This window comes from Hemitrygon akajei, chromosome 1, assembly GCF_048418815.1.
Source record: "Hemitrygon akajei chromosome 1, sHemAka1.3, whole genome shotgun sequence".
NCBI classification, from domain to species: domain Eukaryota; kingdom Metazoa; phylum Chordata; class Chondrichthyes; order Myliobatiformes; family Dasyatidae; genus Hemitrygon; species Hemitrygon akajei.
The window spans coordinates 47,335,406-47,348,540 of record NC_133124.1 but is presented as its reverse complement, the minus strand read 5'-3'; the positions used below and the strand labels follow the sequence as shown (position 1 = coordinate 47,348,540).

The window sequence follows — 13,135 nt, the reverse complement described above, 5'->3', positions numbered from 1 at the left end:
ATGCACAATTACCAGCAGGTCACTGAATAACAACTGAATTCTAAGTTATTAAAAAAATCCTCACTGGCACTTCAGAGCTAGCACGATGAAATGAACTGAATTAAGTACTTCACACTGGATTATGTTTACCCAAGTCAAAGGCATTTTTGGTGCCCTGCTAATTATAAAACAGCTTTTACAAATTACGTCAGCAGTCGGGCTGGACTGCCATGTCACACATTTTCAACAACATGTAAACATACCTTCCACAAACTTGGGTTTTAAAGAAGTATCATGTATTTTAACTTGAGGGATAAAGAACGCAAAACAAAACTCTAAATACTTGCGATTAACTATAACATTATCGTCTTTAGAACGTAGAAGAATTGGGGACCTAAATGAAAATAATACTTGGGGAGGGAAAAAAAATATCCCTATCATAAGTCGTACTCAGAAGTTGGCCAACAACGCAGTGACAAGAAAATTCTACACTTTCTTGCTGTAATAACAAAATAAACAGAACGCAGTCGTCAAAACTTTTCATCGAATGCAAACAAGTCCTTTTAAAGTTTAAAGGGCGCCAGCCACTTTTGAGATCCCTGCTACTTCGATACTACAACTAATAGTTTTTTTTTAAAAAAGGAAAGTCGAGACCAAAACGTTGCAAAAAGTATCGACATCAGTAGCAAGTATTTCTAAGCCTGTACACCTCATGTAAAGTGCCAAATCTAACACCGCAGCCAGACAAGATCAAACACAACAAAAAAAACAGCTGGCCACGGAACGGCAACACAAAAGAGGAAGCGCTGTGTGCAGAGCTCACTGGCACTCAGACATCCTGCAGCGACTCAGACAAAAGACGCCGGGTAGGCGGTAACGGCAAGTCCGGCCGCCGCTTCGGGATGTGTGTGTGTGGGGGGTGGGGGGGAAGGGGGCTGCTAACAGCGGACCTTTCCGGTATTAGGCCACTAGCTGTCCACGGGGGGAACCAACGACACCATCCCCCTATAGGAAGTGAAGGGACGAGGGGGGAGGGGGACAGAAAGAGATGGGGGGGGGTGGGGGAAGGTGTAGTCGAACCGGGGATCGGCGTCGCCAACGCAGTGAAAGCAGGGCGGGAGACCGGAGCTGCCCAGGAGTGCAGACACGGCGTAGCTGACTGACACAGCCTGCGTCTCCTTCCTTCCCACTCTCTTTCGCCCACCCCCCCAACTCAATCCGCCCGCCATCCTCGCTCAACCCACTAAGCGCTCGCTTGGTCGCTCTTACCGAACCAGGCCGCTCTTGAACAGCTGAGGATGTAAACACTGCGTCACATGACGGCCACCGGAGTCCCGCCCCTTTTCCCTGCGCCGTACGGGTCGCTCTGACCCGCACAGCACGCACAGGCTCCGCCCCCTTCCACCGGATCGACCATCCCGCCCCCACTGTCACTCATCTACACTGCACCTCTTTACCTGCTGCGTGGACCAGCACTAATTATCAAGGCCGGAGAACTGCAGGTTAAAGGTCTGCCCCTTTATTGAGTACTGCATGAGTTGGCTGTGCCTTTTGCAACATTGGACTAGCACAAATATTTACCTGGCACAGGCCTTCCCGTGCACCCGCACCTCCGGACACAGTACGTGTATTGCATTAGATTGATCCAGTCTTTTCCCAGCAGTCCCTTTACAGAAATAGTAACTTTTTCTTGCCAAGCACTGTGCATCTTGGATCTCTTCCTCATAGACATGGAAGTCAATGAATCACCTAACCACCCCTCCAATCCACCTCCCCTCCCTACAATCCCACCTTTACCTAGCACTGCATGTGCTTATTTTGCCCTCCACTGTACTGGCTCGGCATGAAAAAGTCCTTTGCCTCCTCTGAGTATGAATAAGCTCCATGTCTTTCCAGTGCTGCCCTTACAGACTGCACTGCTTTTCCATGAATGGGTCTGCTCAATACTGCAACAGCAATTTTCAAAGAAGCTCTGCCTCTTTCATGGTACTGCAGGGTCAAACTCTGACCTCACAATAGTGGCACTGTAGAAATTACTTATTCACCAATTAAAAGTCAAAATACATATATATCATTGTATACTACCCTGAGATTCAGTTTCTTTAAAGCCATAGAAGGGGTGCAGATGAGATTTACAAGGATGTTGCCTGGATTGGGAAGCATGCCTTATGAGAATAGGTTGAGTGAACTCGGCCTTTTCTCCTTGGAGCAACAGAGGATGAGAGGTGACCTTGAGAGGCATTGATCGTGTGGATAGTCAGAGGCTTTTTCCCAGGGCTGAAATGGTTGCCACAAGAGGACACAGGTTTAAGGTGCTGGGGAGTAGGTACAGAGGAGATGTCAGGGGTAAGTTCTTTACTCAGTGGTGTGTGCATAGCAACGGTGGTGGAGGCGGATATAATAGGGTCTTTTAAGAGGCTTTTAGATAGGTACATGGAGCTTAGTAAAATAGAGGGCTATAGGTAAGCCTGGTAATTTCTGAGGTAGGGACATGTTTGGCACAACTTTGTGGGCCAAAGGGCCTGTATTGTGCTGTAGGTTTTCTATGTTTCTTGTGGGCATTCACAGTAAATACAAAGAAACAATAAAATAAAGGAAAAACTGCACACAACAAAGATGGACAAACAGTTAATCTACAAATACAAAACAGAAAATAAATACATAGATACATACATAAATACATAGATAAATATTGTGAACATGAGTTGTAGAGTCCTTGAAAGTGGGCCATAGGTTGTGGAATCAGTTCAGCAGTGTTGTGGGTGAAGTTATCCACTCTAGTGCAGAAGCCTCATGTTTGAGTGCGAAAAACTGTTCCTAAACCTGCTGGTGCAGGACCTAAGTGAGTATCTCATTTCTTGATGGCAGCAGCAAGTAGGGAGCATGGCTTGGATGGTGATGGATGATGGTCCTTGATGATGGATGCTTCCTTCTCGTAGCAGTGTGCCTTGTAGATGTTTTCAATGGTGGGAAGGGCTTTGCCTGTAATGGACTGGACTGTATCCATTACTTTTTGTAGGCTTTTCCATTCAAGAACATTGGTGTTTCTAAACCAGGCCATGATGCATCCAGTCAGTATACACTCCACCATGCATCTATAGAAGTTTTCAATGTTTTAAATGACATGCAAACTCTTCGCAAACTTCTAAGAAGTTAGATGTGCTGCTGTGCTTTCTTCGTAACGGCACATACATGCTGGTTCCATGATAGATCCTCTGAAAAGATAACACCGAGGAATTTAAAGTTACTGACCCTCTCTACTTGATGAGGGGAGCATCTTGGACTTCCAGTTTCCCCCTCCTGTAGTCAATAATCCTCTTTGGTTTTGTTGGCATTGAGTGAGAGGTCGTTATTGCCTTTGTTAGCGACTTCGTCCTTACTCATGCAATACATTGTAATCTCCAGCCCATTACTCAGAGCTTTGAGCAGACTGGCCTATCAAAGCAACGTCATTGCATAAGGATCGATTCCTCTTTCCCCAACGTGCGGCAAACCAGTTCTTTTCATCTCAACATTGATACTGCATGAGTTGGGCTTTCCCATTTCCCCTGCACTGCACAGACATTCTCTGCTCCTCATAACGTTAGTACAACTTCAATAATCCCTCCGCCTTTCTTGATGTTGCATGAGCCAGCCCTCAGAGCATTGCCACTCCTATCCTTTAATTTGCATTGCATGAGTCAACTGTGCCCTTCAGAGCATGGGGAAAGAATAAACAAGTCCTTCTCAGTGAACTTTCACACACACCCTCTACACTTATCTTTCCTTACTCTTCACAAATCAACTCTGCCTTTCAAGCAACAATCCTGTAAATTCAGTGGAGCAAGAAGATTTGTGAACCCTTTAGAAATTTTTCTATTTCTGCATAAATAAGACCTAAAATGTGATCAGTTCTTCACATAAGTCCTAAAATTTGATAAAGAGAACCCAATTAAATAAATAACACAAAAAAATTTGGGGTCTCGGCCTGAACCTCAACAGTGCTTCTCCCTATAGCTGCTGCCTGGCCTGTTGTGTTCCACCAGCATTTGGTGTGTGTTTTTGAAAAAAATATACTTGTTCATTTACTTAATTGAGAAAAATTATCTTGGAAAAAATATGTGAAACTTTGCTTTCAGTGAGCAGTGTGACCTTCCTTGTACAGCAATAACTTCAACCAAATGTCCACCGAATACAGTCCCAGAAGTGTTGTGGAACATTCGAGTGTCTTCGCAAACTTGAGATGTGCAGCAATGTTTTTTTTTGGAGAACAGTGGTTTCCTTCATAGTGTCCTTCCAGGAACACCATTCTTGATCAGTGCTTTTCTTATAATGGACACATGAACAGAGACTTTAGCAGGTTCTAGAGATTTCTGCAGGTCTTTTGCTGTTACTCTTGGGTTCTTTTTCACTCTTTCAGCATTGCACATTGTGCTCTTGGTGTGATCTTTGCAGGATGCCCACTCCTAGACAGAGTAGCAACAGTACTGTATTTCCTCTATTCAGAGAAAAATTATCTTACTGTGGACTGACGAACACTCGGGTCTTTAGAAATGCCATTTCCAGCTTAATGCATCTCTACAATTCTTCTTCTAAGGTCCTCTGAAAGTTGCTTTGATCAAGGCATGGTGCACATAAAGGATATTTCTTGAGGAGTGCAGGCTCTGTCAGTCACCTGGCTCTGTGTGTCTTTTTTTAAAGGGCAGAACACCTCTACAACCCTCACCTCCAATCTCAGCACATTGATTGGAACACCTGACTCCAATAGCTTTTGTAGATGGCATTACCCCAGAGGTTTACATACTTTTTTGAATCTAGATGGTGATTGTTTAAATGGTGTACTCAGTAATGATGAGAAGTACAATTGTTTGTGTGTTTAGTTTAGGCAGATTGTGTTTGTCTATTATTGTGGCTTAGATGAAGATCAGACCACATTTTATGAGTAATTAATGCAGAAAACTTGGTAACTGCAAAGGGTTCACAAACTTTTTCTTGCAACTGTAGAAACATAGAGCTATAGAAACATGGAAACCAATCCTTCAGGTTTACTCTATCGTTCAAATAACTGTAGCTGATCATCTGTCTCAATACCAGACTCACAATTTTGATCAATAGCCCAAAACGCATTTTGTTTTTGGAACTTTATCTCTCCCCTTCTTAAATATATTTATCAATTTCGCTTCCACCAACATCGGTGGTCAACAATTCCACAAGCAAAAAAAAATCCTCACCTTTCCATGTAACCTGAAACTGTGGCCCCTTATTTGAAGATGGCAAATTGGTTAATTACTGTCACATATATCAAGCTACAGTGCAAAACATTTGTTTGCGTGCCATTCATAGATTTAATTTTATCACAACAGTGCAGTGATGTAGTACAAGGGAAAAGCATAATCAAAAGCAAATGAAGTGTTATAGCTACAGAGAAAATACAGAGTAAGCAGACAATAAAGTCCAAGTCCATAACGTGGTAGATTGTAAGGTCAAGAATCCATCTTAACATACTAGTGGATATTCAAGTCTTATCAAAGTGGGTTAGAAGCTGTCCTTGAACCTAGTGGTTCAAGCTTTTTGTATCTTCTGTGTGATGGGAAGGCTGAGAAGAAAGAATACCAGGTCTGGGTATTAGTGTCTTTGATTATTTTGGTTACTTTACCAAATCAGCAAGAAGTGTAGACCTCCCCATGGGCGCAGGGGGTGGGGGACACACGGAGGTTAGTTTTATAACCACCATTATTTTACAATCACTAGCTAAGGAAAACAACCACAACATTCAATATCAAGCCCTGTCAGAATTTTTGAATGTTTCAATAGGATCTCTCATTCTTCTGAATGGTCGTGAATACTGAATGAGTCAATCCAGTCTCTCCTCATAAGGTAACCCAATCACCTCATGAAACAGTCTGGCGAATCTTCACTGCATTCCTCTATGACAAGTATATCTTTCTGAATAAATTTTGCTCCTTTATCCAGCATTGGGTGGACTGACTGCACCCTACAGGATATTTGCATATCTGAATAGATCTCTTCCTTTCCAGGTGTTGCACTGGACAACTTTGCTCTTAGCACAAGAATAAACATCAACTTATTCTCAACACTGTACAAACCAATTCTAGTTCTAATTATACTGCCAACTAAGTGAATACACTTGACTTCATTATCTAACACTACACAAAATGACTCCGCCCCTGAGAACGCAGTCCCTAATGATAAGTCCTGCCCTCTTACCCACTGCTGTATGGACTGACAATTTTCAACATAGTGTCGGCTCCACATAAATAGGCTTTACCTTTACAAAAGTACTTCACAAATTGTGTTGATCTTCACAACACTGCCAATGCCTAACTAAGCTCTAAATATTATTTTCATAATTGCATATGCCTCATTCAATTCTAACAACACTGGCAAGCCATGAATCTGTTCTGTTCCCTAATTCAATCAAACAAGGAACAAACCTACTCACTGTCTTCCATAGCACACAGCTTTCACTTTCACACCAACATTGCAAGGATTAATTGAGCCTCTTTTTCTTGGAAACATTTGGTCTGATCCTAGAGTCCCAACAGTACTATAACTCCTACAGTACTGTACGGATGGGCAACTCTCCAGCAATACATGCATATTCCACTCCTGTTGCAGCATTGGGATTCAACAGACTAATAGTGTCCCAATAGCATTACCGATATATGGATTCTTTCCAACTCTGAATGAACTAACTTTGAATCAATGACTCCGGCACTGAAAACATCTACTTCAGCCTGGAGTATTGCATAAACCATTTTCATGACAGATGCAATGCCTTTTTACACTGGTGCGCTCATGAAGTGAGAAAAGAATGCAACAGCAACTGCACATTGTATTCATAAAACATAGGACATTACAGCACAGTACAGGCCTTTTGCCCCACAATAATGTACTAACCTTTTAACCTACTCTAAGATCAATATGCTCCTTCTCTCCCACATAGCTCTTGATTTTTCGCTCATCCATGTGCAAAGAGTCTCTTAAATGTCACCAATACATCTTCCTCTGCCAACTCCTGGCAGTGTATTCCAGGCACCTGCCACTCCTCCTGTAATAGAATTACCACTGACATCCCTCCTCTACTTTCCTTCAGATCACTTTTAAGTCATGCCCCCTCATTTTAACCATTTCTGGCCTGTAAAAAAGTCTCTGACTATCTACTCAATTTATGCCTCTTATTATCTTATACACTTCAATCAAGTAACCACTCAATCCATGCCTCTTATTATCTTATACACTTCAATCAAGTCACCTCTCATCCTCCTTTTCTCCAACGAGAAATGTCTCAGCTTGTTCAATGTATCCACATAAGATATGCTCTGTATAGACTGCATTCCTGAAAATCTCCTCGGCATTCTAAAGTTTCCACATTCTTCCTATAAAGAGATGACCAGAACTGAACACAATAGTTCAATTTTCATCAAACCAGGGTTTTATAGAGCCCGCATATTACCTCAGGGCTTTTGAACTCAATTCCCTGTCTATTGAAGGCTAACGTATCATATACCTTCTTATTAACCCTATAAACTTGCGCTGCAACTTTGAGGTATTTATAGACACGGACCCCAAGATCCCTATTTTTGTCCACACAGCTAAGAATCCAGCCATTAACTCTGCATTCTGCCTTCAAATTCAACTTTCCAGAGTGAATCACTTCACATTTTTCTGGGTTGAACTCTATCTGCCACTTCTCAACCGAACTTTGCATCCGTTCAATGTCTCATTGTACCCTCAACAACCTTCTATACTATCCACAACTCCATCAACATTTGTGTCATCTGTAAACTTAGAAATCCACCAAATAAACTCTTCCCAGGCTTCTAGCTGGGTACGTGTATCAATTATAACCGACAAATCGATGACAAACTTTACCATCCTCTTCAGGGATGATGCCTGGGCATGTCTAGTTTGGTGGTATTTATACCCCTGTATTCTGTCCTTCCGACTTGGTAGTCAAGGTGGGAGAGTGGAAACCTGATTGGATGAGGACTAACTAATCAGGAGGTATGGAATACAGGGCTATAAATACCACTGGTCTAGACATGCCCAGGCATCATCCCTGAAGAAGATGGCTGAGCTGGTCGTCGAAACATCAGTAAAAATCAACCCAGCTGGAAGCAAGAGAAGAGCTTATTCGTCATGTGTGCCAGGAAAGCACTAGATCCTTTTTTACAATTCCACCTTCCACTTCCTCAGCCAAGTCATTTATAAAAATCAATAAGAGCAGGCGTCCAAGAACATATCCCTGTGAAACACCACTGGCCCCAATCTTCAGGCAGAATACACTCCAACTACAACCATCCTCTGCTTTCTATGAACATCTCAAATCCTGTACTCAATTTTGATTTATGTAGGCCAATGTGCCAAAAGCTCTCTTTATAACCTATCTACCTGTGACACCAACTTCAAGGAATTTTAGATCTGTATCTTCAGATCCCTCTGTTCTACCATACTTCTCAGTGCCCTACCATTCATTGTGTAAATCCTATTCTCATTTGCCCACCCAAAGTGCAACAACTCACACTTGTCTGCATTAAGTTCCATTTGCCATTTCTTAGCCCATTTTTCCATCTAGTCCTGATCCCCCTGTGATCTTTGATAGTCTTCCGTGCTGTCCACTATACTCCCTATCTTGGTATCGTCTGGAAATTTGTTGATCAAGTTTACAACATTATCAGCAGATTGCTGAAATAGGGGACAAACAATGAACCCAGCACCAATCCCTGAGGCACTTCACTTGTCACAGGGCCCCAGTCTGACCATAAGACCATAAGAACTAGGAGCAGAATTAGGCCATCTGCCCATCGATTCTGCTCTGCTATTCCATCATGGTTGACTTATTATCCCTATCAACCCCTTTTTTCCTGCCTTCTCCACATAACCTTTGATGCCTTGATTATCAACTTCCACCTTAAATATACCCAATGACTTGGCCTGCACAGCAGTCTGTGGCTCAGAATTCCACTTTCTGGTGAAATAAATGTTTTCTCATCTCTGTTCTTAATGGACATCTCTGAGTACTGAAACTGTGCCCTCAGGTCCTAGATTCCAACTATAGGAAAAATCCTCTCCACATCCACTCTATCCAGGTCATTCAATACTCTATAAGCTTCAGTGAGATCCCCCTCATTCTTCTAAACTTCAGTGAAAACAGATAGGCCCTGAGCCATCTAACCTACCCATAAGATAACCTACTCATTACAGGAGACATTCTCATGAACCTCCTCTGGACTCTCTCCAATGCCAGCACATCCTTTCTAAGACAAAGGGCCAAAAACTGCTCCATGCTTTCCAAGTACAGTTCGTTCAATGCCTTATCAAGCCTCAGCATTACCCCCTTGCTTTTGTATTCTAGTTCTCTTGAAATGCATGCTTATATTGTATTTGCCTTCCTTACCTCCGACTCGACCTGCAAATTAACCTGCAGGGAATATGCAAGTACTCCCAAGTCCCTGTGAAGCTCTGATTTTTGAATTTTCTCCCCATTTATAAAATAGACCACACCTTTATTCCTTCTGCCAGTGTGCATGACCGAGCCTTCTTGACCCACCTTCTATGTGGGACCTTGGCAAAGGCCTTGCTAAAATCCATGTGAACAACATTAATTGTCTTGCCTGCATCATCTTTCCTGGTAATTTCTTCAAGAGCGCCATAAAGTAGGTTAGACACGATCTCCCACTCACAAAGCCATTCTAATTAGACATTGTCTATCTAAATTCTTATGCATTCAGTCCCTTGGAATACCTTCAAATAACTTGACCACTACTGATGTCAGGCTCAAAGGCATATAATTCTCTGGCCTTTTTAGAGTTTTTCTTAAACAAAGGAACAAAATCCTCCAGTCCTCTTGCACCTCACCCATTGCTAAAAATATTTTAATTATCTCTGCTAAGGCTCCTGCAATTTCTGCACTGGACTCACACAAGGTCCAAGGTAACACTTTATCAGGCCCTGAGAATTTGTTGACCATAACTTGCCTTAAGACAGCAAACATGTCTGCTGTAATCTGTATACAGTCCATGACCTCACTGGTGTTTTTCTTCATTTCTCTAAACTCTGTGTCCATCTCCTGAGTAAATACAAATGCATAAAATCCATTTACGATCCCCTGTCTTTTTCGGGTCTATGTATAGATGACCACTCTAATCTTCAAGTGGATCAGTTTTGTCCCTGACAATCTTTTTGCTCTTAATATATTCGTAGGAAGCCCTTGGGATTCTCCTTCACCTTGTCTGCAAGTGCAACCTCATGCCTTTTTTAAACCCTCCTGGTTTCCTTCTTAAGTATTCTCTTGCATTTCTTATAGTCCTCAGGTACTTCATTTGCTCCTTCCTGCTTATACCTGTTATACACCTTTTTTTTTAGCTAGGTCCACAATATCTCTCAAAACCAAGGTTCCCTTAACCAGTTATCGTTGCTTTTATTCTGTTTGGAACATACAAATTCTGTCCTCTCAAGATTTTAGTTTTGAAGGCCTCCCACTTGCCAAGCACACCTTTGCCTGAAAACAATGAGTCCCAATCCACACTTGCCAGAACCTTTCTGACACCATCAAAACTGATCTTTCTCCAACTTGGAATCTCAACCCGAGGACTACATCTATGCTTCTCCATAATTATATTGAAACTAATGCCATTGTGATCACTAGATGCAAAGCGTTCCCCTACACAAATGTCTGTCACCTGCCTGTCTCATTCCCTAATAAGCAATCTAGTTAGGAGCTCTATGTATTGATTAACAAAACTTTCCTGAATACATTTTGCAAACTCTCTCCCAACCACCCCTTTTTTTTTAACAGTATGGAAGTCCAAATCAACATGTCAAAAGTTAAAATCACATACTATCACAGTCTTGTGTTTCTTGTAACAGTCTGCAATCTATCTATAAATTTGCTCCACTAAATCCTGCTGACAATTAGGTGGTCTATAATATAATCTCATTAGCATGGTCATACGCCCTATACTCACTTGATTTTACTACGATATTCCTTGCATTGAAATATACAGAACCCAGAACATCACTCCCACCATGCTCAATCTTCCGATTCCTGACTTTGAATGAAGGCTTAACAACACCCTTCCCAACAATCACTCCAATGTCTACTCTAGCACTCTAGTACTCATTCTCCTGCAATTCAAGTTAAATTTCACCCCCAACCCCCACCACCCTTGTGCAGCATGAGCAAACGTCCTGCAAAGATATTACTCCCCCTACATTTCAGGTTCAAACCATTCCATCTGCACAGGTTCCATCTTCTCTGGAAGAGAGGCCAATGATCCAAAAATTTGAAGCCCTTCCTCCTGCAACATCTCCTTCTTGTTCTCGTCCACAGAAACCCCTGTCTTCTCCCCCTTTCCCTTCTGAGCCAAAGAGCCAGACTCAGTGCCAGAGATCTGATTGCTATGGCTTTCCTCTGCAAGGTAATCACCCCCAACAGTATCCAATGTAGTATGTCTGTTGATGAGGGGAAAGACCGCAGGGGTACTCTGCACCTGCTGCCTATCCCTTTTCCGGAATGCTTTCGATAAGGTGCTGCACAAGAGACTTATAAATAAGATACAGATGCATGGAGTCGGAGGAAGTGTATTGGCATGGATAGTGGATTGGTTAACCAATAGAAGGCAGAGAGTTGGTATAAATGGGTGTTCCTCCAGTTGGCAGTCAGTGGTGAGTGGGGTGCCGTAGGGGTCGGTGCTGGGCCTGCAGTTGTTTACCATTTACATTGATGATGTAGAAAAGGGGACTGAGTGTAGCGTAGCAAAATTTGCTGATGACACTAAACTGAGTGGAAAAGCAAATTGTACCAAGGATGTGGAGAGTCTGCAGAGGGATATAGATAGGTTAAGTGAGTGGGCCAAGGTCTGGCAGATGGAATACAATGTTGGTAAGAGCAAGATCATCCATGTTGGAAGGAATAATAGAAGAGCAGATTATTATTTAAATGGTGAAAGACTGCAGCATTTTGTTGTGCAGAGGGACTTGGGAGTGCTTGTGCATGAATCGCAAAAAGTTGGCTTGCAGGTACAGCAGGTTATTAAGAAGGCAAACAGAATGTTGGCCTTCATTGCTAGAGGGATTGAATTCAAGAGCAGGGGGGTCATGCTGCAGCTATACAGGATACTAGTGAGGCCGCACCTGGAACACTGTGTGCAGTTCTGGTCTCCATACTTGAGAAAGGATATACTGGCTTTGGAGGCAGTGCAGAGGAGGTTCACCAGGTTGATTCCAGGGATGAAGGGGTTAACCTATGAGGAGAGATTGATTCGCCTGGGACTATACTCTCTGGAGTTCAGAAGAATGAGAGGGGATCTTATAGAAACATACAAAATTTTGAAAGAGATAAATAAGATAGAAGTAGGAAAGTTGTTTCCATTGGTAGGTGAGACTAGAACTAGAAGACATTACCTCAAGATTCAGGGGATAAGATTTAGGACGGAGATGAGGAGAAACTGTTTTTCCCAGAGAATGGTGAATTTGTGGAATTCTCTGCCCAGGAAAACAGTTGAGGCTTCTTCACTGAATAAATTTTATGAACAGTTAGATAGGTTTTTACATAGTAAGGGAATTAAGCGTTATGGGGAAAAGGCAGATAGATGGAGCTGAGTTTATGAACAGATCAGCCATGATCTTATTGAATGGCGAGGCAAGCTCGATGGGCCAGATGGCCTACTCCTGCACCTATTTGTTATGTTCTTATGATTCCCCCTCCTGAAAGTCACCTAGCTACCTGTGTTCTGCACCTTTAATGTATCTACCTCCCTATATGTCCCGTCGATCAGCCCCTCAGCCTTCCAAATGATCTAGAGTTCATTCCGCTCCAGTTCCAATTCTTTAACATGGTCTTTAAGAGGCTGCAGCGGATGTACTTCTTGCAGGTGTAGTTGTCAAGGAGATACGAGGTCTCCTTGCCTTCCACATACCTCAAGAGGAGGAGGATGAAGGGAGGAAAGGAGGGAGGAAGGAATGAAGAAAGAAAGAAAGAGAAAAAGAGAGAGAGAAAGATAGGAACAGAGAAGGAGAAAAGAAAGATTAAATGAAAAAATTTACCTACAGCCTTTGCCTCTTCTTACTGAGTTCTCCATGAGCCAAAGCCTGAACTCTCCACTCTAACATTGGCCTTCTCACACAACGACTGCTCCCACAATTGCTGCTC

General features: G+C 42.6%; 1 protein-coding gene across 1 annotated transcript in view; it reads right to left on the bottom strand.

Annotated features, from left to right (window-relative positions):
• The window catches only part of pcmtd1 (protein-L-isoaspartate (D-aspartate) O-methyltransferase domain containing 1), a 91,294-nt gene extending 89,957 nt beyond the window's left edge, over nt 1–1,337 (bottom strand). The window contains exon 1 of the mRNA XM_073042553.1: nt 1,249–1,337. The gene's annotated coding sequence lies outside the window, so the exon portion shown is untranslated. The remainder of the gene's footprint in view (nt 1–1,248) is intronic.
• Nucleotides 1,338–13,135: the final 11,798 nt, after the last annotated feature.